The sequence below is a fragment of the Monodelphis domestica genome, chromosome 6 (genome assembly GCF_027887165.1).
Source record: "Monodelphis domestica isolate mMonDom1 chromosome 6, mMonDom1.pri, whole genome shotgun sequence".
Classification (NCBI taxonomy): domain Eukaryota; kingdom Metazoa; phylum Chordata; class Mammalia; order Didelphimorphia; family Didelphidae; genus Monodelphis; species Monodelphis domestica.
Genome location: NC_077232.1, coordinates 45,674,526 through 45,702,300, shown reverse-complemented (window position 1 = coordinate 45,702,300; position 27,775 = coordinate 45,674,526). Strand labels below are relative to the sequence as shown.

Genomic DNA, 27,775 nt, shown 5'->3' with positions numbered 1-27,775 from the left:
CTCCACGTTCCTGAAGGCAATGTTTTGAATACATACAAAAAGCTATATTTTAAAAGCATTTGCCAAATTATATTCTATGGACCCCAGTGATCCATGGGATATAAGAGACTGGTTCTATAGAGAAATATTAATCAGAACAATACATTCTTCCCTAAAATATTTGGTATAAAGTTATGTACTGATTCCAATATTTCAAAAGATGTGAGATTTCATCAGTGTAGAGACATGATTTCCACCAAAACTGATCATGATCTTTCCATATTTTAAAATAATCAAAATGCTATCACTTGGGTGTCATTGTTCTGGTAATGAACCTCTCTGAACTTGGGCTCGTTCTCAGACAATAAGTTAGGTCTATGCTCAAAGTTTTTCATACTAGAATTGATCTAATAGTATTTACATTACTTTGACAAGCTTAAAGTGCTATGTAAATGCTACCTATTATCATTATCCTATACATTTTGTTCTATACAATGATGAGCCTTATTCTGAGAAGAGGCCTCTAGGCTTCACCAGATTGTAGAAGTGGTCCACAACCCCAAAAGGATTAAGAACTACTACTATATCTAATCATATTGTAGAATTCAAATAATTTTAATTGTCCTTGGTTTGCTCCAAAGTAACTCCATCTATCTGATTATCCTGGAAATTTGCCTTTCCCCAGACCACCTCTTGGAAAAGGATCTGGGGAGACTGTCACAATATAGTAAAAAGTGAGAAACATCATGGACGGAGTTCTGCACTTAGAGTCAGGAAGACTTGGGTTCAAATATGGCCTGTGACATTTATTTTCTATGGTATCATAGACAAGTCACACAACCCAATTCAGCCATCATTTCCATATCTTCAATATGAGATAATAATCTGAAATACCTATGTCAGAGCATTTTTGTGGTATGCAAATAAATCACAAAATTTCAGCACTAGGTATTATCTCTTCAGGCATCTAGACTAATTCATATTTGAATGAATCCCCACCAAAATAAAATTGGGTTCTAACTGGGAGTCATCCAGCTTTTCCTAGAAGACTTCTGATGGGGCAAATCCAACCACCACTTCTTTTATTTTTTAATTGAAAACTTTTATTTAATTAATTAATTTAGAATATTTTTCCATGGTTATATGATTTATGTTCTTTCCCTCCCTTCCTCTTCCCCCATCCCCCATAACCAATGTACAATTCCACTGGGTTTTACATGTGTCATTGATCAACACCTATTTCCATATTATTCATATTTGCACTAGGGCGATCGTTTAGGGTCTACAACCTCAATCCTATCCCCATCAACTGATGTGATCAAGTATATGTTTTTCTTCTGTGTTTCTACTCCCACAGTTCTTTTTCTGGATGTGGATAGCTCTCTTTCTCATAAATCCCTCAGAATTGTCCTGGATCTTCTCATTGCTTATGGTAGAGAAGTCCTTTACATTCAACTGTGCCACAGTGTATCAGTCTCTGCATATAATGTTCTCCTGGTTCTGCTTCTTTTACTCTGCATCAATTCCTGAAGGGTGTTCCAGTTCAACCACCACTTCTTGAAGCACCCCATTCCAATTTTGAAGTAGCAGAAATTATTAGGACTTTAAAAAATATTAAGAATTTTCTACCAATTACTTCTGTATCAGTAAAATCCACTAGCTCTGTCCTTTGGGACAGAACAGAAAATATCTAATCCCTTTTCTATGTGACAGCCTTTGAAATATTACACACACACACACACACACACACACACACACACACACACACACACACACACACACAGAAATAGTTTGGTGTAAAAGCATCACCTTTAATAGAGGCAAAATGACAGGGATGGGAGATGGCATTAAGAGGAAGATAATACCAGTAAAGGAATAACCACAGGTAAAAGAAACTTCCTGATCCTGAAGGAAAGGTAAATTTAATGGGTAAAAATATAAACAAAGAAATTGAATGTATTAAAATAGGCAATTAGGAGACCAAGTTTTCACTCTTTGCAGATAATATGATGGTCTACTTAAAGAATCCTAGAGAATCAACTAAAAAGCTAGTGGAAATAATCAACAACTTGAGCAAAATTGCAAGATACAAAATAAAACCCATGAGTAATTAATGTTTTTCCAATTGCTCAGATCTAGTTTTAGTTGTGTGGAAAGTGTTTTGTATTTGTGTTCACATAGCTCCTGTGTTTGTCTTGGCAGATAGTTTCCTAAGTATTTTATATTGTCTAGGGTTATTTTGAATGGAATTTCTCTTTCTAATTCCTGCTGTTGAGATGTGTTAGAAATGCTGATGACTTATGTGGGTTTATTTTGTACCCTGCAACTTTGCTAAAGTTGTTGATTATTTCCACTAGCTTTTTAGTTGATTCTCTAGGATTCTTTAAGTAGACCATCATATAATCCACAAAGAGTGATAGCTTGGTCTCCTCATTGCCTATTTTAATACCTTCAATTTCTTTTTCTTTGCTAATTGCTACTGCTAGTGTTTCTAGTACAATGTAAATAATAGAGGTAATAATGGGCATCCTAGTTTCAGTCCTAATCTTACTGGGAATGCTTGTAATTTATCCCCATTGCAGATGATACTTGCTCATGGTTTTAGATATATGCTGTTTATTATTCTTAGGAAAGGCCCTTCTATTCCTATACTTTCTAGTGTTTTCAATAGGAATGGTAAGACTTGTATTTTGTATTTCCTGCATCTATTGAGATAATCATGTCATTTTTGTTGGTTTGCTTGTTAATTTGGTCAATTATGTGGATTTTTTTCCTAATATTAAACCATACTTGCATTCCTGCTATGAATCACAACTGATCATAATGAATGACTCTTGTGATCATTTGCTGGAGTCTTTTTGCTAGTATTCTATTTAAAATTTTTGCATCTATGTTCATTAAGGAGATTGGTCTAAAGTTTTCTTTCTCTGTTTTTGACCTGCCTGGCTTTGGAATTACTACCTTTTGTGCCATAAAAATAATTTGGTAGAACTCCTTTGCAAATTATGTCAAATAGTTTGTATAGTATTGGATTAGCTGTTCTTTGAATGTTTGATAGAATTCACTTGTGAATCCATCAGGCCTTGGGAATTTTTTCTTAGGGAATTCTTTGATGGCTGGGTCAATTTCTTTTTTGCTATGGGATTATTTAAGAATTTTATTTCTTCTTTTGTTAATCTAGGCAACTCATATATTTTTGTAAATGTTCATCTATATCGCCTAGATTGCCATACTTATTGCCATATAATTGGACAAAATAGTTTTTAATGATTGTCTTAATTCCCTCTTCATTAGAGGTCAGGCCTCCTTTTTCATCTTTGATACTATTAATTTGTTTTTCTTTTCTCCTTTTTTCTATTAAATTGACCAGTACTTTGTCTATTTTATTTGTTTTTTTCAAAATACCAGCTTCTAGTCTTATTTATTAATTCAATATATTTTCTCATTCAATTTTATTAATTTCTCCTTTAAATTTTAGGATCTCTAATTTAGTTTTCAACTAATGATTTATAATTTGTACACTTTCAAGTTTTTTGATTTGCATGCCCAATTCATTGGCCTCTGCCCTTCTTAATTTGTTAATATATGAACTCAAGGATATAAATTTCCCCCTAAATTCTGCTTTGGCTGCATCCCATAGATTTTGAAAGGATATCTCATCATTGTAATTTTCTTCAATGAAATTATTAATTGTTCCTATGATTTGTTATTTAACCAACTGGTTTTGGAGAATCATATTATTTAATTTCCAATTAATATTTGATTTGGTTCTCCATGTACCATTACTAATTATTATATTTACTGAATTATGATCTGCAAAGTTTTAATTTATTTCGGCTTTTTTGCACTTTTTCCCCATGTTTTTATGCCCTAGTACTTGGCCAATCTTTATGAATATACCATGTGCTGCTGAAAAGAAGGTGTATTCTGTTTCGTCCTTATTTATTTTTCTCTACATATCTATTAACTATAATTTTTCTAAGACTTTGTTCACATCTCTTACCTCTTTCTTATTTATTTTTTGGTTTGATTTATCTATATCTGATAGAGGAAGGTTCAGGTCTCCCACTAGTATAGTTTACTGTCTATTTCATCCTTTAACTACACTGGTTTCTCCTTTAGAAATTCGGATGCTATACCATTTGGTGCATACATATTGATTACTGATATTTTCTCATAGTATATAACTGCCTTTTAACAGAATGTATTTACCTTCCCTATCTAGTTTAATCAGATCTATTTTTACTTTGGCTTTATCAGATATCATGATTGCAACTCCTGCCTTCTTTTTTTTGGTTGAGGCCAAATAGATTTTGCTCCAGCCTTTGATCCTCCTCTATTTGCTTTTGTTTTATGGAGGAATTCATTCCATTCACATTCAGAGTTATGATAAACACCTCTGTATTCCCCAACATTTTGATATTCTCTCCTAGTTCTGCCCTTTCTCCTTTCACTATGTATTTTTAAACCAGTGGTTTGCTTTTAATTAGTGCCCCTAATCCCTACGCATATTATACTTCCCTTTCTGCTCCCTCCCTTTTTGTTCCCTTTTTCTTATTTTTTTTTACTTTCTATTAAGTTCCATCCTTTTTCCCTGCCCCACCTCACCCCCTTAGTTTCTCCCTTCTCACTTTCTCAGTAGGTAAGATAGAATTCAATACCCCAATGCATCTAGATGCTCTTCTCTCTCAGAATGGTTTTCACTGAGAGTAAGGTTTATGTGTTTCCTATTAGCACTCTCTTCCTTTCCTTCTTATAATAGTATTCTTCCCCTCCCCTTCCCCTGTGCCTCTTTGTGTGATATGAAGTATCCTATTTATCTTTTTCCTTCAAGTTTCTCTTTGTGCCATCTTCTATTTCCCCCTCCCTTTTTCTTTTTTTGCATATCATCTTAGACCACTTATTACCCTAATCTTTACCTATGAATGATTCTTCTAATTATTATAATAGTGAATATAATTTTAAGAGTTAAAATAGTATTTTCCATATATTAATATAAATAATTTGATCTTATTGAAGCCCTTAATGAAGAGAATTTGAATTAAAAAAACATTTTCCCCTTTCCTCTCTCTTTCTTATTTACCTTTTCATGTTTCTCTTGATCCTTGTGTTTGGATATCAAACTTTCCACTTAGTTCTGGTCTTTTCTTTACAAATACTTGGAAATATTCTATTTTCTTGTATGCCCATACTTTCCCCTGAAGTATATAGTAAGTTTTGATGGGTAGGTGATCCTTGGTTGAAGGCCCAATTTTCTTGCCTTTCTGAATATCATATTCCATCTCTTGCAGTCTTTTAGTGTGGAAGTTGTCAGATATTGTGTCATCCTGATTGGTGCTCCTTGATATCTGAATTGTCTCTTTTTGGTTTCTTGTAAACTTTTTTTTCCCTTGGCTTGGAAGCTGTTAAATTTGGCAATTACATTCTTGGGAGTTGTCTTTTGAGGATTTAGTGTAGAGGGTGTTCTATGAACAGTTTCAATGTCTATTACCCCCTCTTGTTCATAAACATCATGGCAGTTTTCTTGAATAATTTCTTGTAGTATGATGTGAAGGTTTCTGTTTATTTCTGGGTTTTCAGGTAGACCAATGATTCTCAAATTGTCTCTTCTAGACCTGTTTTCTTGGTCAGTCATATTTTCAGTGATATATTTCACGTTTCCTTCTATTTTGTCAATCTTTTGATGTTGCCTTATTAACTCTTGCTATTTTGTGAGATCATTGGCTTCTAATTGCCCAATCCTGGTCTTTAAAGACTGGTTTTCTGCTATAGTCTTTTGATTTTCCACTATAATCTTTTGATTTCCTTTTTGCTTTGGTCACATCTTCCAGCTGTTGAATTTTGGTCTCTAATTTATTTATCATTTCATTTGATTTCTGGACTGCTTTCTTCAATTGTGAGTTCTTTTAAACTCTTATTTTCTTTTTGAACTATTTCCCACTTTTCTTGCCAATATTCTTCTGTCTTTTTCATAAGCTTCAATTTAAATTCTTCAAGAGCTTGTGGCCAATTTCCATTTTTTGGAAGGTTTGTGACCTGGGCATTGAACCCCCAGAAACCCAGGCAAACTATTCTGAGGGAAATTCCTTTGTTCCCTTACATGCTTGTGACTCCTAACCCAAAATATCTAACAACTCCTATAAAATGCTGAGAGAATTATCCTCCTTTGATCCTCCTTTAAATTTAAGATGGAAAGAGAGATGCACCTCAGGCTACACCTCAATACTATCAGGCTACATCTCAGACATCTGTCTGTTCCCTAAAACTAAGGAATCTTTTATGAGAGTCATTCCCTATGTCTCCTGGCAGACCCCAGTCAGATGACCAATCCCCCCAATGGAATGCCTGAATGGCTACCACTCTAGAGTCACATCCACACCATGACATAGCATCTATTGTAGAAGTATAAAATTCCCAGAATTGATGGGTTCTGGAAGCAGCCTTCCATCTTGTTGTTCCACCTGTACTATCCTCCTGGCCATTGTCAACATTACTTTCTAAATTAATAAATTTCTCTTTTTATTTTTAAGGTAAGTTTCAGAGTCTTGCATTCTTTCAAAAAGGTATCCTTCCTGAACCCAAGGGGTATAATACCTCTTCACTCCCACAACAGGTTAGATATATTTACTTGTTCATTCTCTATTTCCTCTGTAGTCTGGATTTTTCCTCCACAAAAATTATCCGGGGTCAAAACCTTCTTCCTGTTCTTCCTGGTGTTGGGAAGTTTTTCCTGAGCATTTTTTGCCATCTTTATGCTGATTTTTCCTTCCCATTCCAGTCAGAAATCTGAGTGAGGAGGGCAGACTCTCTGTGTATAGAGCTAAGGAGTGAAGTTTTTCCTCAGGCCACCTATCCAGTCTCTGGAGCTTCTATTATTTGTAGCCCTTCTCTGCCATATCTCCATGCCCAAGGTCTGCACTCTTCTGCCTGTTGGGGACTCAAGTCTAGCTGCTCTCAGGATTAGGTCTTTGGTCATCTTAGGTCAGCTGTCAAGGACCTAGAAGTGCCCCTCACTTGCTCACTGATTCTAGTGTGTACTAGCTCTGAGTCTAGCACACTGGCTCTGTAGGTGGGGTGGGGGAGGGTAGATCAGCTCGTATTTTGGTGGAAACTATTTCACCCCCTTATAGTGTGGAAATGCCCCAGTCCCATGAATCTTCAATCCTGTACCCTGCTGTGGAGTCTCTTCATTCATATTCATTTGGGGTTTTTTTTGGCCTTTTGTGGTAGTCTATATTGGTAGGCGATGAGGAGAGCTAGATTCCTGCATCTAAACTGCAGCCATGTTTACCTGGAACTAGGAACTAAGTTTTGCATAGTAGGTGGATACTTGTTTGACCGGAAGCCAGATTATATAAGCTTAAAATAGTCTTTTGTGACCACTTTGGAGAGATTGGAATTTTAATACTCATGGGTAAGGTGAATGTCTTCAGATATTTGAAAGTGTGTCATTAGGAAGGATTAGACTTGGGTCTGCCTGCCTTCCACCCTTATCCCCAGAGAACACAACTAAGGAAAGTCCAGGGAGGTAGATTTCAATTTAATAAGGACAAACTTTTTTAACAGAGCTAGGCAGAAGTGGTATGCATTGCTTTGAGTGTAATGTATTTGTCCCTCATCTGAGATCAAAGAAAAGGCTAAGCAGCCATTAATTGGGGATGGTATAGAAGGGATTCTCATTGATTGAACTAAAGAGTCTCTGAAGACTCTTCCAACTCAGAGATTTAGTGATTAAGATATGATCTGGCCTTTCTGATGATAATCAATATTAAATATTTTGGTATGTAGTGTAATGAATAATAAACTAAACCTTAGAAACTGGGAAAGCCTACACCAGCTGGTTCCCTTCCAAATGCTCAATTTTAAGATTAGCTTAAGGAAAGGAAAGTCCATGTAACAAATATAATCATGGTGTAGAAATCGATCCTTTGGATAAGTTGATTTATTTTTCAAGAAATCCAGGCTGAACTTATACTTTCTATATTGGTTGATTACCTTTTAAGGACCCTGAATCACTTTAAATTTAAAAGGGACTTATTTACACTCTCCATTTTCTAGCCTGCCTTTAGCCAAGTGGAAACTGACTTCCAAAAATCCCTGTCTAGATAACAGGCACTCTTCTTCCCCAGTACTTTAGCTGAATTGAGATATTAACTAATGCAAATTCCTTTGTTTCTCCAGAATTTAACAAATCTGCAAAGGTCTATTAAGGATTAATGGGATTTTTGAGCCAGTAGTTGATGCCTTGAAAATCAACTAATCTAATCTCATTTTGCAGAGGAAGAAATAGATACAGAAAAATTAGATGATTTGACCATGTCTAGAAAACCATACTATCCCATTCTAAAGAACAAGTAACAAATTTAGGATTTAAAATCAGATTCTTTGACGCTGAATTTATCATAATTTAATACATTGAAGTTATTTATTGTTTTAATTATAAAGAAAACATTTTTGTAGTATACTAATGAATAATAATGTTTAGGCCATCATGAAGATATAATATATTATTCCATATTAACATATATAATTAAATTTTCCATAAACCTAATTTATTCTACTTTTAGCTGGTAAGCAACATACATCACAGTAGAATATTTTTAACAAGAAATTTAAATTATTATTGCAATTGCAGAATTGTAATAATATTTTTGAAGCACTCAGTACAGTACCTGCTACATATTAGGTGCTTAACAAATATTTTTTTCCCTTTTCCACCATTAAATTCCCCTAGGGAGTTGAGTAGTGTAGTAAAAAATGCATTGTACTTATGGTAGCAAATACCTTTGTAGACCTTTGTCTTGCTTCTTAAGAGGCCTATGATTTGGGGGATTTCATTTTCTCTCTCTAAACAATTTCAGTTTCCTCACTTGTAAAATGGGGAATGGTGGTACAGCTTCCCTATGACATGTGTCAAACATGTAATACTTGTCCATTAAATACTACAGAATGTTTTGCTATAATCTTGTGATGAGTGAAATGACTTTACCAAGTTCTCTTTTGGTTAAGTATTGGTAATGTATATGTAAACTTATTGCACAAGGAATATTCCAATTTGGAATGTTTCCATTGGCCTGATTTGTTGGTACCTCCATGTTTTATGACACACCTTAAAAAGAAAGCAAAATGTAGATTAATCAACTCACTCATAAAGGTGAAGAATAAAACATTCTTTTGGTTATATGATTGAAAGCATTAATATTTGTACATTTTAATTTTAATTTTTTCTTTTTATATCACATTATTTCTTAATGTGTTTCTCTATGAAGCAAGCCATCTTTTAGAATAAAGACTAAAAAATATGGGAAAGGGAGAAAGCAGCTCGGCAAAACTAATACATCAATGAAGTTCTACAATAAATGAAGATTTCCACATTCATAATCTCCTATCTCTGAAAAGTAAGGGGAGAAGGAACACTTCTTAAAAAGTATTATTAATGATTTTAATCATTTCTCAATAAATTCTCCCATAATTAAACTCTTCCCTTTAACAAAGATCAATATTAATCAGAAAAACAACAACTAACAGGGCATGCCATATTCTGTATCAGAATCTTCTACTGAAAACTGAGTCAGCAAATTTTTATTAAATAATGTTTAAAATAATGGGGTATGGGGTGTTTCATCATCTCTTCTGAAGCTAGATTGGTCATTATGTACATGATTGTAATCATTGAATATATTGTTCTGTTTGCTTTGTTTGTCTATTTGTTCATCCAAATCTCATATTTCTTAGAATTCTTCACATTTATATACACCCACATAATTAATACACATACATATATCTTCTCACAGCACAAGGGTTTTCTTTTCTATTATATTCATACATAATAATTTATTCTGCCATCTTCCAATCAATGGGTGCTCACCTTTTTTCTCTACATAAAAATGTGTTGCTATTTTGGAATATATGGCACCTTTCTGCTGTTTTTGTTTATATAATTTCAGACTTTGAATATATTGTTCTGTTTGCTTTGTTTATTTGACTGTCTCAGTTCATACATGTCTTCTCAGATTTCTTGGAATTCTTTACATATACATATACACAGATATATATATATATATATATATATATATGTATCTTCTTACAGCACCAAAAAAGAATTCTATTCTATTCACACAACATAATTTGTTCTACATCTTCCACTCAATGAATGCCCACCTCATCTCCAGGTTTTTCCTACCTAAAAAAAGTATTGCTATGAATATTTGGCATATATGGCATCTTTCCATATTTGATTTCCTTGGAAGTATACTCTAAGCAATGAGATTTTTGGATCAAAAGAAATGAATAATTTTTTGTTACAAAGTTTCAAATAATTTTCCAGATTAACTAGAACCAATATTAATATGCTGACCTTCTTATATTCTCCATCATAGATTAATCCCATTTTGAGAATCATTTTTGCCAAAATGATGGATAAGAAGTAAAATTCATAATTATTTAAATTTATAATCTTGTTGTTAAAGATAACTCTCAATAGTATTTATAATTTGTGACTAGTGATTAGCCCAAATTTAAAAGACTTTGTGAAAGCAAAAAGATACATTTAATATAAGAATAGAAATTGAGTTGGGAGAAAAGAAATTCATCAAATAAAAATGAAAAATTCTGGTATCTAAGATTTATAGGAAGATGAAACACACACAAATATCAATTTGAATGGTCAAAAGTCATATGAATACTTTTCAAATAAAGTATTGTAAACAATTAAAAAATATAAGAGAGAGACACAAAGAAAAATGGATCCAAAGAAAAATCGAAGCAGGATATTTTCAAGGATTATAATCCTTCATGGCAGAAAAAAAGTTTTAGGTTCTGGAGAGGCACCAAATCTTACTGCTCAGCATAGAATCACATCTAAGGCAAGCTTGTTCTGGACACAACAAATTGTAAAAAACAAAAACAAAACTTAAGAGTGTAGGAATTTTGGGTTATCCCAAAAGAGAAAAAAAAAATCCCCCTACTAATATGTGCCTCTACTGCTGTACTCTTAAATTTAATTCATTCTTCCTATAGTTGCTATTTGCATTTGTAGAAGAGTGGATCCCAAATCAGAGGAAGAATGCCTTATATTAGCTTTCTTACTATGTAACTTCAGTAAATACTTTTTTATGAAGGTGAATTAAGTCTGACTAGTTAATTGTCAATGGAGAGCACAATTGTTGGGGCTCAGGAATAACAGTGCTAAAAGTCTAGCTACTCTAGGACCCCTAAAACACAAATTTTAACCTAGGTTTGGGTTATAGCTCAAAAGGGATATCAAAAGTAAACCCCCTAAACCTAGGGAAAGGACTAACAAATGAATGTGGGGTGTTGAAGTTAGCCTGTGGGAACAAAGTTGCATCAAAGTAGTTTAAGCAAAACTATTTGAAGAGACCAAAGTATTCATTTAAAAGAGGAACTGGTTAAAAAAGAACTCAGGGAAAAATATCAATATTCAAGGTATAAGTGGAGAAAAAAAAACCCAACTCATAACTAAACTAGAATAGACTAAACAATTCACTAAAATAACAGTTTGTGGAAGAATAGTTAAAACTACCACCAAAAAATATTTATTTACAAGAATTATATAAAAGCAAAAACATTTATAGAATGAACTGAGAAGCTAGAAAAAAAACTTGGTATTATAAGGGGTAAATTTAGGGTTGAGACTGAACATAAATTTAGTTGGTCACCAGGGATTAATTCAAATCCCAATAAAAATACTCGTCAGTTTGGGAATTTTCTGGTGGTTTAATTAATATAGAGGGAAGGAATTAAGAAGAAGAGAGAGAAAAAAAGGTATAAGAATTTTCCAGCCTAGCCTAAGCTAATGGAAGTTCAGAGACCTCAGCCATGAGGCCTCCTCCAAGATGAGGGGCCTCCTAGGAGGGTAGCACTTAGGAAAGGTAAAGGAAAAAAAGGAATTAGGCTAAATTCCAAGAGAGCTCAGGAAAGATGCCTCACCTGACCCATGCTATTGAACTTCTCCCAGTCACTGCACCAAGGATGCTCATCTCCAAAACCGGACAAGAGCTGCAGTCACACTAAGATGCCCATCCCACTGCCACCAGCCACATCCCAACTGAGAAAGGGAGTCCAGCAAGAAGTGATGCAAATATATAGACTTTTTTTTAACATCACTTCCTGCATCTCACATGTACCAATGGTAGCTTCAGCTTGATTTAGGACAGCCCAAGGGGTCTGTCAGTTTTTTTCTTATTTGTCACTTCCTAGCACGTGTTTGTCATAGGCCATATCTCCTCAACACTATGTAGGGGTGTAGACATTCCTATTTATAAGGATTTTAAAGATTTAATCAGGGTGGAGAATATCTAAAATTCACAGTATGACTCATGTGAATCCAAAGAAGTAGGAGTTGTAATCATGCTATTAGACATTGAAAAACAACCAGAATGTCAACAGAAATTAACAAGGAACAATTACTATTCTTAAAGGGTCCTTATTGTAATCAAAAATTAAATTAAATCAACATTAAACATATAGCCATGGAGTGTTATAGCATATATTTCTATAATAGAAAATTGAACCAAATTCAAAACTGCTGTGAAGATTAAAATTAACTCTCCCCTGGTTAAGAAGATTAAAATTGTAACCCCTATCTATTTTTTAGATTTAATCACCAAAAGTGTAAACACCCTACTTAAAAGTTGAGTATAGAGATCTACCCATTTCTAGAACTAATCACCAAAAGTGTAAATATCCCACTTAATCATTAAGTGGAAGGTCTGTGACCCAGGTGTGCAATAATGGGTGACAAATCAGAATTAAACTAACTGTCCCTGGGGAGTCTTAAAGCAAAGCTTCAACTGTGATTGGTAGATGTAAAATTAGGGGAAGACATAGGAAGTAACTCAAAAGAAGCATCTTTAAAAGGAGCTGTCACTTCTTGTGAGACTCAGTTCATTATTCTTTGGAAGTGGAGACTGGAGACAATTCTTCATTCTTTGGAGTGGAGCCTGGACCCAAGACCCTGTTCCTGGTGAGGCTGTTCTAAAATCTCTTCCTTTGAACTGACACATGGTGAGTGAAAAGGCTGACTCTTAATTGCCATATTTTCTGAAAAAACTAACCTCAGGAGAGACTTACCTTATCCTCTCTCTGATTTTCTTATTTCATTCTTTCTACATTTTATAAATAAATTGTAAATAAATCTCTTTATAATGAATTAAATTCCTGGCAACCACACTCTTAAATAATACAGCCCAATCCTTTAAAAATTAACCTCTTTTTGCCCTTACTCTGCATAGAGCAACATTATAATATTGGGAAACTTTAATGGTCTTATCTCAAAGCTAGAAAAACCTAAGAGAGATAAAAGACAAAATTAAACAAACTGTTGGAGAATTTAGAGCTATAAGAATTATAGCACCTTCTGAATGGGACCACTAAAGAATGTGTGCATGTATATGTACTTATATTTTATATATTTATATGTATATGTATATATTTTAAATATATACATAGACATTCATTATTAGAAAGTTCAAGTACATAGTTAAATGCAAACAAAATGGAGAGTTCAAAATAGAAGATTATCCACAAAAATATTAAATACTTTAATCAACAACAAGAAAAATCATAATGAATTTATTGGAAAAATCTTCCAAGCTTTTAAAGAACTATTAATGCTTGGTCTGCAAAAGTCATTCTCAAAAATGAAAAAAAAACATTCTACTAAACACCTTTTATAAGACAAATGCAGTTCTAATGTCTAAATAAGAAATGATAAAGCAAATATAAATATACAACTATTACTAATGTCAATAGAGACTTTTAAAGTGAAATATAGACAAAGGGATATCAAGAATTTTTCTAAATGATCTTTCACTATTGTCAAGTTGGATTTGTGCCAGGGATATAAGGTTAGGTCAACATTATGAAGTCATACTAAAATTAGAAACACATCAAACCACATTATTCAATAAATTTAAGTGCAACATTTTAAAACAATCTTTAAAAGTAGACAGATCTGGGATTATTAAATTTTTTTGTCTTCTTTTGTTTTGTTTTTAAAGTTGTGGACCTCCTTTGGCAGTCTGGTTAAGTCTATGGACTGCTTCTCAAAGTAATATTTTTTAATATATAAAATAAATTATATAGATCTATAAAGGAAACCAATTCTATGTAAATATAGTTATCAAAATATTTTCAAAGTGTATAGAATACAAGCCAAAAACCTTTTATATTTGGGGAATCATCTTTTAAATATGTTGAGAGTAATTATAAATGGAATTCAACATTATTTGCCATGGAAAATATTGGAAATTTTATTCTTGTGTTACTGAGAAAGGACATTCTCTTTCCCTACATTTATTCATAGTTCTAGCAATTCTAGCAATAGTAATATTGATGAAAGAAAGACACTAAAGGCATTTGTCTAGACAAAGAGGAGACAAAACTATCCCTATTTGCTGGTGACATAATGGTTTACTTAGAAAATCCTAGGAAATCATCAAGGAAATGAATTAAGTAAATCCAATAAAGTTGCAGGCTACAAAATAAAATCCTCCAAACAGCAGTTATTCTTATGTGGCAATACAAAATCCTGGAGACAATAACAGATAGGGAAGTCACGTTCAAAATAACAAAATGCTTAAAATAGCAAGAAGTCATTCACAAAAGCACTTCTAAAACCTTTGTAGATACAATTACAAGCTACTCTTTAAAGAAATAAAGAAAACTTAAAACAGCCAGAGTAATACTCAGTGCTCATAGCCAGACTGTGTCAATACAAAAATAAGCAGGAGAGTTGGTTGTCTTTCATATTCAAAGAAGATCAAAATGACATCACTATGTTTGTGTCTAGCTGATCAGACCAATTTGAGCTCAGAAGACTCTACTACAGGTAGGACACAAATGGCCAATATAAACATTCATGGTAGAGATGTTGAAATAATGAGATAATAAAATAGTAAAATGGGGAATGGGGTGGGTGATATCTTTTGACTTGCAAATAAATTGGATTGGCGTGAGGCAAAGTTGCCCACAATCATTGGGACTCACTGTCCCAAAGTCACTGAAGTCTAATAGTAAAGCAAAAATGAAGACAACTGGCGATATCTTGGGGGTAATACATTATCCCAATTTTAAATATTTAAAAAATATCCCAATATTATATTACTAATAAATGCATTACTACAAAGTTAATTTTTGGATTTAGTAGTGTGCCAACTAAACTTCCAAAGGTGTACTTTACAGAAATAGACAAAATAATAATGACATTCATCAGAGAAACAAAAAAATATAGAATATCTATGGAAATAAAGAAAAAAAATAAAGGACATTAGCACTTCTAGATCTCAAATTATTGCATAATGCAATGTCAATGAACATTTATTAAGTGCCAACTATGTTTGAGGTCTTATGCTAAGTGCTAAAAATGCAAAGAAAGGGAAAATTCCTTGCCCTTAAAGAGCTTGCAGTCTAATGGAGGAGATAGCCTGAAAACAACATAAAAACAAGATATAGAAAGGATAAAATGGAAATAATTAGTAGAGGGAAAGTACTAGTATTAATGGAGATTAGGAAAGGATTTGTGTAGAAGATAGGCCTATAGATGGGATTTAAAGGAGGTAGAAGAAGCCAGGAGGCAGAGATGAAAATGGAGAATATTCCAGGAATGGGGAAAATTAATGAAAATGCCCAATGTGAAAATGGAATATTTTAATGAGGAACAGTAAAGAGGCAAGTGTCAGTGTATTATAGAACTTAGAAGATAGAGGGGCAAGAAGATTGAAAAGATAGGAGAAGACAAGGTCATTAAATGCTTTGAATGTCACAGAATTTTATATTTTATCCTGGAGATGATAGGGAAATATTGGAATTTATTAATAGGAAAAAATAAAATAAATTAACTCAGGAACCCCTAAAATATTGATAAAACTCTAAAAACATTATTTTGAAAAGAAACCAATTGCTAGGAAAATAGGAACACTGACCAGCAGAACTTACATTTGGGTCAACATTTTGTACCAGTTAAGTGATGAAATTGAGATTAATAGCATAACTCTAAAAGGAGGGGAGGTTACTGAGTCATAGAAGTAGGGGGAGAACCTGGAAGAAATATTGGGGAACAATAATATTCCCAACTCCTTTGTCTTGACCAAGGAGAAATGAGTATAGGTGAAGCCACTATTGGAAAGGGTGACCAGGGTACCTTTGTCATCTTCTGGGAGCCAAGTTTCAATAATAGCTGGAAGATAGAAAGACAGGGAGAGGAAGAAGATTCAGAATGGAGAATTGTTTCTTGTGGATTGGGCATTCCAGAGGGCACAGTGGAAGGTCCAGTGGGTGTTTGTTTGAAACTTTGTGGTAGAAAGGTTGAAGAAGTTGAGAATAAAGAATCAGGAGGTGAGGTGGTAGGGAATGGAGTTTTGATGATGACACAAAGGCATTAAGAATCATTGGGACGTGAAAGGTATGACTAGATATGGGTATATCTATCCTACTTCCCAAAGAAAACTAGAGATTGGAATGTGGGCAAAGTCAGTATGAGGTGGGAAGCCCATGGACAGATGATCAGGGGAGAAGTTCTGCTTCACAACTCTTCCCTCAGAAGGCTGAAAGGGTAGAGCAGGAGATGGAAGCCAAATTTGCACAACAGAAAGAAGTCCATTCTCCACTGACTTTCTGCTTCTTCTTCCCTGAAAGGGCAGGCACAGTAAGAGATGGAAGGGGTCTGATCAAAGGGATGGTTTTCACTGGAAGTTCTCCACCTATGGGTTGAGAAATTCAGCAGGCAGCATGAGATGGAAGTAGTTCTGTGCTAGGGAAGATGGAGGTCATTGTTTTGTGGAAAGTAGAAGATACCAGGTCTGGACATTTGCCACCTTCCCTAAGGGGACATCCTGTACCCAACAGGAAATGAAAGGAGTAAGGTAGCAGGGGAAGGTTTTTGGCTTCTCTTATCTGAGGAGGCCAGAAATGAGACTGAAATGAGGACTTCCTGTCTATTTGTCCTGCCCTACTATTTATAAAAATAACCCATGTCTCCGCTATCATAAAAAAAAAAAAAAACAGAACAAAACTCTCATTTGATTTGTCCATCCTTGCTAACTATCATCCTCAGATATCTCTGCCCTTTGTAGCTAATTTCCTTGAGAAGATTACTTACAACCAGGGACTTCATTTTCTCTCCTTTTACTCTTTTTCTTAACCCCTTACTTCCAACATTATTCCACTGAAACTGTCCTCTGCAAAGTTACTAATGATTTCTTAGTTGCCAAATTCAAAAGCCTTTTCTCAATCCCTGTTCTTGTTCTCTCTCCAATTTTTGATACTATTGATCACTCTCTCCTTAATTAAGTTTTGGGAAACCATTCTCTTCTGGTTCTCCCCCTACCTATCTGATCTCTCCTTCTCTGTCCCCTTTGCTGCATATTTTTCTAGATCATGATCTCTAATCATGGATTTTTTTGGGTTCTGTCCTGGGCTCTCTTCTCTTCTCCAGGTATCCTTTTTCTCCCCTAGACAATATAATCAGTTCCCATTTATTTAATTACCATCTCAATGATGATGATTCTAAAATTTACTTACCCTGACCCAACCTCTCTGCTGACCTCCAATTTCATACCTCTAGCTGTCTTTCAGACATCTTGAACCAGATGTCCAATAGAGACAACTTAAACTCAATATGTTCAAGAGAAATTTCATTATCTTTTCCCTGAATCTTCCCCCATCCTTCCAACATTCCTCATTACTGTGGAGAGCAACACCATCTTCTCAGTCCTTCAGGCTCACAACCTAGGAATCATCCTCACTTCTCACTATCTCTTAGTCCTCCTAAATAAATCCTAGCTCTTAATACATATACCATAATAAATTCAAAATGGATATGTGACCCAAATATTAAAAATTATACCATAAAATTTAAAAAATAAGCAGATTGCATATATTTTACTGATCATTTATATTTTTAGAAGTGGCTTTTGGAGCAAGATATAGAAAGAATCACAAAATGTAAAATAAATAATTTTGACTACATCAAACTAAAAAGCTTTTGTACAAACAAAACCAATATAACTAAAATCAGAAGGGAAACAACAAATTGGAAAAAATCTTCATAGAAACCTCTGACAAAGGTTTAATTACTCATATTTATAATGAGCTAAATCAATTGTACAAAAAATCAAGCCATTCTCCAATTGATAAATGGGCAAGGGAAATGGATAGGCAGTTCTCAGATAAAGAAATCAAAACTATTAACAAGCACATGAAGAAGTGCTCTACATCTCTTATAATCAGAGAGATGCAAATCAAAACAACTCTGAGGTATCACCTCACACCTAGCAGATTGGCTAACATTACAGCAAAGGAAAGTAATGAATGCTGGAGGGGATGTGGCAAAGTAGGGACATTAATTCATTGCTGGTGGAGTTGTGAATTGATCCAACCATTCTGGAGGGTAATTTGGAACTATGCCCAAAGGGCGACAAAAGAATATCTACCCTTTGACCCAGCCATAGCACTGCTGGGTCTGTACCCCAAAGAGATAATGGACACAAAGACTTGTACAAAAATATTCATAGCTGCGCTCTTTGTGGTGGCCAAAAACTGGAAAACGAGGGGATGCCCATCAATTGGGGAATGGCTGAACAAACTGTGGTATATGTTGGTGATGGAGTACTATTGTGCTAAAAGGAATAATAAAGTGGAGAAGTTCCATGGAGACTGGAACAACCTCCAGGAAGTGATGCAGAGCGAGAGGAGCAGAACCAGGAGAACATTGTACACAGAGACTAATACACTGTGGTATAATCGAACATAATGGACTTCTCCATTAGTGGCGGTGTAATGTCCCTGAACAACTTGCAGGGATCCAGGAGAAAAAAACACCATTCATAAGCAAAGGATAAACTATGGGAGTGGAAACACCGAGAAAAAGCAACTGCCTGAATACAGAGGTTGAGGGGACATGACAGAGGATAGACTTTAAATGAACACTCTAATGCAAATACTATCAACAAAGCAATGGGTTCAAATCAAGAAAACATCTAATGCCCAGTGGACTTACGCGTCGGCTATGGGGGGTGGGGGGGAGGAAAAGAAAATGATCTATGTCTTTAATGAATAATGCTTGGAAATGATCAAATAAAATATATTTAAAAAAAAGAAGTGGCTTTTGGTTTCCTATATATTTTGAATATGAAACATCAGTAATATTTGATAAAAATATTTTTCCTGTTTGATCATCACTCTACAAGTTACAGCTTTCATTTTATAGTGGAGAAACTGAGGCTCAAAAGCATGCCTAAATCACACAAATAGTTATAATCAATAAATCAATTTATTGAGAAATCAATACTTTATTGATAAATTAATAGTTGGAGCTCAATGTTAAATTTTCAGTAGGAGCACTTATGCCTTGGGAATCAGCAATTGATACAAATCAGGGCTTGATTTTTTTGTTTTGTTGCTTGTTAGACTTAAGAAAATGTTCATGTAATGTAGATTAAACTTAAAAGTGTATGTTCATTCATTTCCATCCCCCCAGATAACTTAGTTTTTAAATATTTATTAGTATGCCACTGTATTGTTCTATAACCATTGCTTAAACTCAGCAAAAATACAGTGGAAGCCTCAAGGAATTAAGTCATAGATGTATTTGGAGTCCTGGTGGCCTGAATATAGTGCCAAGTGATTGGAGGATAATAATAATACTGTCAATAAACATTTATTAAAAGTCTACTATGTGCCAAACACTGTGTTAAATTCGGGATACAAAAGAGGCAAAAGGTGGCCCCTGCTTTCAAGGAGCTCACAATCTAATGGAAGACACAACATATAGAAAGTCACCTATTTAAAGGATAAATAGAAAATGATAAATAGAGGAAAGATATTGGTGTTAAGGCAGGTTGGGAAAGGCTTCCTCTAAAAAGAAGGACTTTAGTTGGTATTCAAAGGAAGCCAAGGAGATAAGTAGTCATAGTGGAAAAGGGAGAATGTTCTAGGCAAAGGGAACAGGCAAAGAAAATGCCTGGAGTCAAGTGATGGAGGGTCTTATTCATGAAACATCCAGGAGGCCAGTGTCAGTGGATTGAAGAGTATATGTTGGTAGTAAGGTTTAAGAAAGCTGGAAAGGTAGTTGGGGCATGGGTTGGGAATGACTTTGAATGTCAAACAAAGGATTTTTTTTTAATTCTAGAGGCAATAGGAAGCCACTAGAGTTTCTTCAGGAGGAAGGTGACATGGTCAGGGACTTGGGCTTTAAGAAAGTTACTTTAGTAACTGAATAGAAGATGGATGGGATTGGGGAAAGACTTGAGGCAGGTCAACCCACTGTCAGTTACTGCAGTAGTATCAAGATGTGAAGTGATGGCAGTCTATACCAGGATAGTTTTAGAGGAAAAAAGGAGGCATATATGTAAGAGAGGGTACAAAAGTGAAATCAACAGGTTTTAGCACAGATTGATTATTAACAATAACTGGCATTTATATGGCACTTTAAGATTTGCAAAGTGTTTTATATCAATTATTATATTTTATATGCATTATTATACAGAAGTAAGCCTCACAACACCCTTGATAGAGGGTCATTTCTTAACCCAACAAGGGAATAAAAGCAAATACAAATATATGACTGATAACAATGATTACATCAAATTGAAAAGATTTTCATTTAAAAAATAATGCAACTAAAATTAGAAAAGAAGGGGTTATCTGGGGGGAGAATCTATCAAATATATCCTTATATCAAACATATGTAAAATATAACTAGAAATATCTAAGAACAAAATCGATGCCCTAATAGAGAATAGTCAAAGGATAGGAACAAATTGTTCTCAAAAGAATTTCAAATGAATGAAAGAATGTTCCAAATTATTAATAATAAAAGAAGTATAAATCAAAACAGTCCTAGATTTCACTACTGACCCAAAAACTGATAAAGAAAAAAATGTAATAGTTCATATCTGCTGCGTTGTAGAAAGATGGATCCACTAAAGCACTTGATGGAGAACTGGATCAAATGTTCTAAAAAGCAATTTAACTATGCAAAAATAGAACCCAGGATGTCTGTTCCACTTCATCCAGAATGACTTTATGCAAACTCATATAATGTGAAGTAAGCAGAACCAGGAAAACATCAAACAGCTATAATCATTTAAATAGAATGAACAACAAAACAACTGAAACCAAATTTTGCAAATTTATTATGATCAAATTTGGCCACATAGAAAAGAATGCCATGCTGAATGTATTGGACCTTTGTTCTTGCTTTTAATTTCTTTAGGGTATATACTATGTAATAGGATTGCTGAGTCAAAAAGTATAGCCCTTTTTCTTGAAAGATTTCAAATTGAAATCCAGAATGCTTGGATTTTACTACTCCACCAAATCTTCCTACAGACTCTCTCCCACATGGATTATTTCCATCTTTTCTCATTTATGCCAATTTTCTGTGTTTATAGTGAAACCTCAGGGTTTTTATAATTCACCTTTCTCTCATTATTAGCAATTCATAGCATACTTTCATGTGATAATTTATACTTCCTTAGTTCTCTTTAAAATGTTCCTCTTGAAGAACTGTGGGAAAGGAAACACAGAAGAAAAACAACTGCTTGATCCCAGGGGTTGATGGGGATATGATCACTCTAGTGCAAATATTAATAGTATGGAAATCAGTCTTGATCAATGACACATGTTAAACCCAGTGGAATTGTGCATCAGATACTGGAGGGCATGGGGGAGGGGAGGGAAAGAACATAAATCTTGTAACCATGGAAAAATAGTCTAAATCATCTAATTAAATAATTTTTTAAATGTTCCTCTTCTTTGATCATTTATAGTTTTAGAAGTGGCTTTTGGTTTCCCATATATCTTGAATATGAAACTTTTATCAGAAATAATTGATAAGTGTTTTTCCTGCTTGATCATCTCTCTACTAGTTACATCTTTCATTTTACAATGAAGAAACTGGGACCCAAAAGCATGCCTAAATCACACAAATAGTTATAATCAATACATCAATTTATTGAGAAATCAGTACTTCTTTCATTCCGGGAACTGGGCTAAGCAATAAGAATATGAAGAAAAGAAAAAGCAAAGAAAGAAACTAAACCAGACAGGAAACTCAAGGAATTTGTATTGTAATGGGTAACAAAGTAATAGAACCAAATTCCTAGCTCAAGTCCCCAAATTCCCAAAACACTTTGGCAATGCAATGTGCATCCTTTTAAGTGATACCTGCTTCTTTCCATTTCCTCTTTGTATCAAATCAATCTTTCCTTGAAGAGTCATTGATACTTTTTAGCAATGTATTAACCTGGATTCAAGATATAATTTCAGTATACCCACGAAGTAGTCTTGCATCCACCTTGTTAATTAGTCAATTAGATAAGATTTTTTTTACCCTTCCAGTTCATCATTCTTTTATTCTAGCTGAGGAATGAAGCCCAGAGAGAAACAAGTTAACAGGAGAATGACAACTAAACTCTGGTTCTTTGACTCCCCACTCACTGTACTTTCCTCTAACTCCATCACACTGCTAAATTACAATTCAATTGTATTTTGAAACCAGAGAATCAGTAATTATATTGTTGTTCAGTAATTCTCAACTGTATCTGACTCTCTGTGACCCCATTTGAGGTTTTTCTTGGCAAAGCTACTAGAGTAGTTTGCCATTTCCTTTTCTGGCTCATTTGACAGATGAGGAAACTGAGTAAAACAGGGTTAAATGACTTGCCCAGGGTCACATAGCTAGTCTGAATTCTAGATGATGAGACTTTCTGACTCCAAAACCAACTGGACTACACTGAATCACCAAATTGTCCATCAATAACTATGTGAGTCTAGTGCATTGAGAATTACTTTTTCTTTACATATAGTAAATCTGCATGAATAAATTTTATTTTAAATATGAGAGCAGGAAGAACAAAATATTCAGTTGAATTATCTGGGCTTCCATTTAAATTAGGACATTGAAAAGAAGAAGGCATATACAGGAAGGTAATCAGGATGGTAAAGGGAAGGAAAAGGATATTATTAAAAGCCATATATATGTGTATATATATATATATTCAGTTCTCAAAGGAATTAAAGCTCTCTATAGTCATGCAAAAATGTTCTAAATCTATTAATGAGAAAAATACAAATTAAAACAACTCTGAGGTACCTCTCAACACCTATCATATTAGCTATTGTCAAAATGGGAAAATTACAAAACTTGGAGACTCTAATGCACTGTTGGGAGAATCATAAACTGATTCAATCATTCTTGAGAGCTATTTGCCCAAAGGGATAGAAAACAGTATAAACTTTTTCACCCAGAAATACCATCACTAGGTTTGTTTCCCAAAGAGATAAAAAACAAAAAGGGGAAGGAAGGACTTGTATGTATAAAAACCTATTTAAAACAGCAAGCAGTGTGACCCTGGGCAAGTCACTTAACCCCCATTGCCTAGCCCTTACCAATCTTCTGCCTTAGAACCAATACCCAGTATTGATTCTAAAATGGAAGGTAAGGGTTTTAAAAATAAACAAACAAACAAACAAACAAACAAATAAATAGACAAACAACCAAACGAATGAATGAAAGAATGAATGAATGAATGAATGAATGAATGAATGAATGAATGAAACATTAAGTAGGAGGAGCTAAGAAAAACCTGGGCTTATACAAACTGAATCAGAGTAAAATAAGGAGAACCAAAAGAATATTGTTCACAGTGACAGAAATGCTGTATAATGAACAATTGTGAATAACTTAGCTATTCTCAGCAATAAAATGATCCAAAACAATGCCAAAGGACTCATGATAAAAAAAAATGCCACCTGCTTCTAAATAAAAAATTGATGGAATCTGAATTGAGACCAAAAACTATTTTTTTACTTTCTTAACTTTTTGTTTGAGTTCCCTTCTACAAAAGGATTAATATGGAAAAGTATTTCCCATGATTGCACATTTAAATCTTTTATGAAATTGCTTACCATTTCAGTATGGGTTGAGGGGAAGGGAGAGAATTCAAGAATCGATATTCTTTGAAAAAAATAGAAACTGTTTTTATATGTAATTGGGGGAAAGTAAAATAAAGTTAGAATAAAGATAATGTGTTATCAAAAATGATGAAATCACATATGTATATTGCTATAGTATATGGAAGAATAATTTTATTCTGTAAATAAGCCAGAAAGTAATAATTTACCTAATTATGCATTCTCTTTTGAATAGATCATTTAATAGTTCTCCATTTTTCTGATTCAGTATAATATAGACTCTTTAATGGTTTAACAATTGACCTCTTGGCTAGCCAAATATTTGTCCTGCTTTTGGAATAATTAAATATAATTCAGTGATGTTTCTTACTAATTTTATTATATAACATAATAAACCATAAAATCTTATTAATATTAAATCATGATTTAGGTCTCTTAAAAAAAAAAAAGGTTAAATGGTCATTCTGGAAGGATCCTTTTCCCTGAGGAAATGAATAAAGATAGCTTAAAAAAGAGGAAAGAAAATCCTGTCTCAAGGGAAACTAAAAAGTCACAGATTTCTAGAGCCAGAAGGAAACTAAGACCTTCCCTTTTATTTTACAGGCAAGAAACTAAGGCAAAAATGAGTTAGTGGCAGTTGGGACCAAGATCCAGTTTCTGGGACTCCATGACCTCCTTCGTGTTCACTCATTAAAAAATAACATCATATAAATAAATGAGTGAATGAATGCATGTATATTTATTAACTAATTACTCTATGCCAGACAAAGTGGTAAGTACTAGGAATAAAAAGAGGAATCATTACAAGAAATTCCATGCTCTATAAATTCTAATATGGAAAAATAAGACATAAATTCCAACGGGATATGCTATTTCCAACTAATGTGTCATTTCCCCCCGGATCTAAGCTCCTTTAGGTCAGGGAGAGTCTGGCACAAGATTTACTGAACAAAGAAGGAATTGTGACCTATGTCTTTGGAGGCAGTGCCCACATTGATGTAATCACAGATATTTTGAAGTGTGGATGTGGTTGGGAAAAAATGCTACTTGGAATGCTCTACCAAATAAAACTCTGTTCAATCACAAGGAAACCAGCATATCCAAGCACGCAAAACTATATCCAAATGCACTCTGGATCATGAGGAGGAAGAGGAATATACTTGACTCCTCATTGTCATTTTTCCTTATTCAGTAACGTCCCTTCCTCTAGATGTTCACTCTATCCACATATACCACTTAATCCACAAACTGGGCAGCTCTCTACAAGACACTAGGTCATCTCATTCTATTCTATTTCTTTCTAAAAAATTTCTTCCCTTTCTTAAGGAATTCAGGATACAGTGACAAGTCAAGCATGGCGACTTTCTATTTCTCAAGAAGAATTAAGAGTTGGTGAATCTCATGCCTGTTAAGGCTATGTAAAAAGCCAGGATGGGTTTTGGGAGGCCCAAGACCATGGAAGGAAATAGGGAGAAAGGAAAGGAAGGGCATAGAAAGGAAAGGAGGGGCAGCACTCCCAATGCTGATGATTCTTTTCACCACTCAGCAGTCCTGGATAGGTCCTGGGTGACCTCAGGGTAAGGTGTGAGAGGGGAAAGGTATTGTCTTCAACCATCACCTTCAGTTTCTTCATCCTTAATTACTCTTCTAAGCTACTCTGACCTCACTTTTCTCTCTTCTTAAATTTAAATTTAAAAAAGTTAATTTATTTAGCCATTTTTTTTACATGCAGTTAGGTGGCACCATAGTGATAGACTCCCAGAGTCAGGAAGACTCGTCTTCCTGAGTTCAAATCCAACCTCAGGCATTTATTGGCAATATAACCCTGGGCAAATCACTCAACCCTGTTTGCCTCAGTTTCCTCTTTTTTAAAATGAGTTGGAGAAAGAAAGGGCATAGGATTATTCCTACCTAGTGTCCACAGAGTCAAGTCTGACTTTTGAATTAAAGTTCTTTGTTAGAGATCTCTCTCTAACGTGAGGTGAGCCTTCTCTACATCTCCCATTCTTAATCTCTGAAGGCAAGATTATGCATGTCATTACCAATGTAGGCGTTACTTAACCAATTTATCAACTCCAAACATCCATCTGTTCTCCAGTATAAATTACTGAATGGGCAAAGGTAAACCCAGGAGCTGAGGCCATTGTCCATACCAGTAGGCTAGCCTTTTCTATACAAATATATACACTTATTTGTGGTGGCAAAGAACTGGAAACTGGAAAGGAATGTCCATCAGTTGGGAAATGGCTGAATAAATTGTGATATATGATTGTAATGGAGTAATATTGCATCATAAGTAATGATAAGCAAGATGATCACCAAAAAAACCTGGGAAGATTTATATGAAATGATGCAATGTGAAGTGAGCAGAACCAGAAGAACATCGTACACAGTAATGGCAATGAAATACAATGACCAGCTATGAATGACTTAATTATTATCATCAATGCAAGGATCCAGGACAACTCCAAAGGACTCAAGACAAAATATGCTATCCACTGCAGTAGAAGGAGGTGACAGACTGAATTCAGATTGAAGCATACTATTCTTTATTTTATTTCCTTCAGGAACTTTTCTCTAGTTTAAATGATATGTGACATATTTCACGACATAACGAACATAGAAATGTATTGTATGATAACACACATACAACTTATATATATGGGAGAGGCAGGAGGAAGAGGGAGAACATGGATCACAAGTTGTCAGAAAACAAGTATTAAAAATTGTATTTATATATAAAAAGTTTTATATATATATATATATATATATATATATATGATAGCTGTTCTGGGTTCAAATCTGGTCTCAGATATTTCCTAGTTGTATAACTGTAGGCAATTCATTGCCTAGTCTTCTCACTACTTTTCTCCCTTGGAACCATTACCCAGCCTATCTTCAAAGAAAGAAGGTAAAAAATTTACACACAAACATATGCACATAAGTATGTACATATGTGTTTATGTATGTGTGCATTTAAAAACTAAAAGGTATTGAAAGTCTCCTTTATATAAACCTATTGTTCTATCAAACAAGCTTAGGACATGTTATTTCCTTTTATAGGCTCTGTCTCCCAGCCAAATTTGCCTACAAACTATTATCTAAATTTGGAATCTAATTTTCCCCTTCTCTGTCCTTTCACAGGTTTTCCACCAAACCTGGAATATACTGTCCCCACTCCTCTTTCCCTTTTGCTTTTTAGAATTCTCAGCTTCATTCAAGCCTGACTTATATACATGTCCTGTGGAAATTCTCTCTTAATTCTCTTCATTTTTAGGGCTTCCATCAGTTATCATGTATTCTATTTCTTTACATGTTGCAATGCACAGTAGAAAATAAGCTCCTCAATGTAACGATAATTTTAGTGTTTTGACTGAAATCTAGATTTAAATGGTCATCAGAGATGATTCCCAAATAATAAAATACCCAAGTCAGCTGGGAATTATGGAGATTTTAATTAATATAAAGAGAAGGAATTAAGGGAGAGAGAGAGAGGGAGAGAGAGGGGGGGAGAGGGAGGGAGGGAGAGAGAGAGAGAGAGAGAATTAATAGAGAGAATTAATTTAACCTGATCTGGATCAGGGTAAGCCAGGCAGTAGTTAAAGGCCTTGGCCAAAGTGGCCTCCCTAAGCCTAAGGGTAAGGGAGTCAGTCTTATCACTCACCAGGATACCATCTCCAAGCTGGGTTCCTGTCCTCCACTGAACTCAATCTACTGAACTGAGTTCAGAATAATCTCTTGAACTGACTTTTAGCCTTCTTTTAAAGAGAATTTTCTCTTATGTCACCGCCCCTAAATTTTTACGTCTACGAATCACAGTAGACGCTTTTTTCCAGGACTGCCCATTCTTAGTTCTTAC

General features: G+C 34.4%; 1 long non-coding RNA gene across 1 annotated transcript in view; it reads left to right on the top strand.

Annotated features, from left to right (window-relative positions):
• LOC103104916 (uncharacterized) overlaps positions 1-24,644 on the top strand; it is a 32,664-nt gene extending 8,020 nt beyond the window's left edge. Inside the window, exon 5 of the long non-coding RNA XR_469438.3 lies at positions 24,520-24,644. This is a non-coding gene — a long non-coding RNA (uncharacterized LOC103104916). The remainder of the gene's footprint in view (positions 1-24,519) is intronic.
• The last annotated feature ends 3,131 nt before the right edge of the window (positions 24,645-27,775 follow it).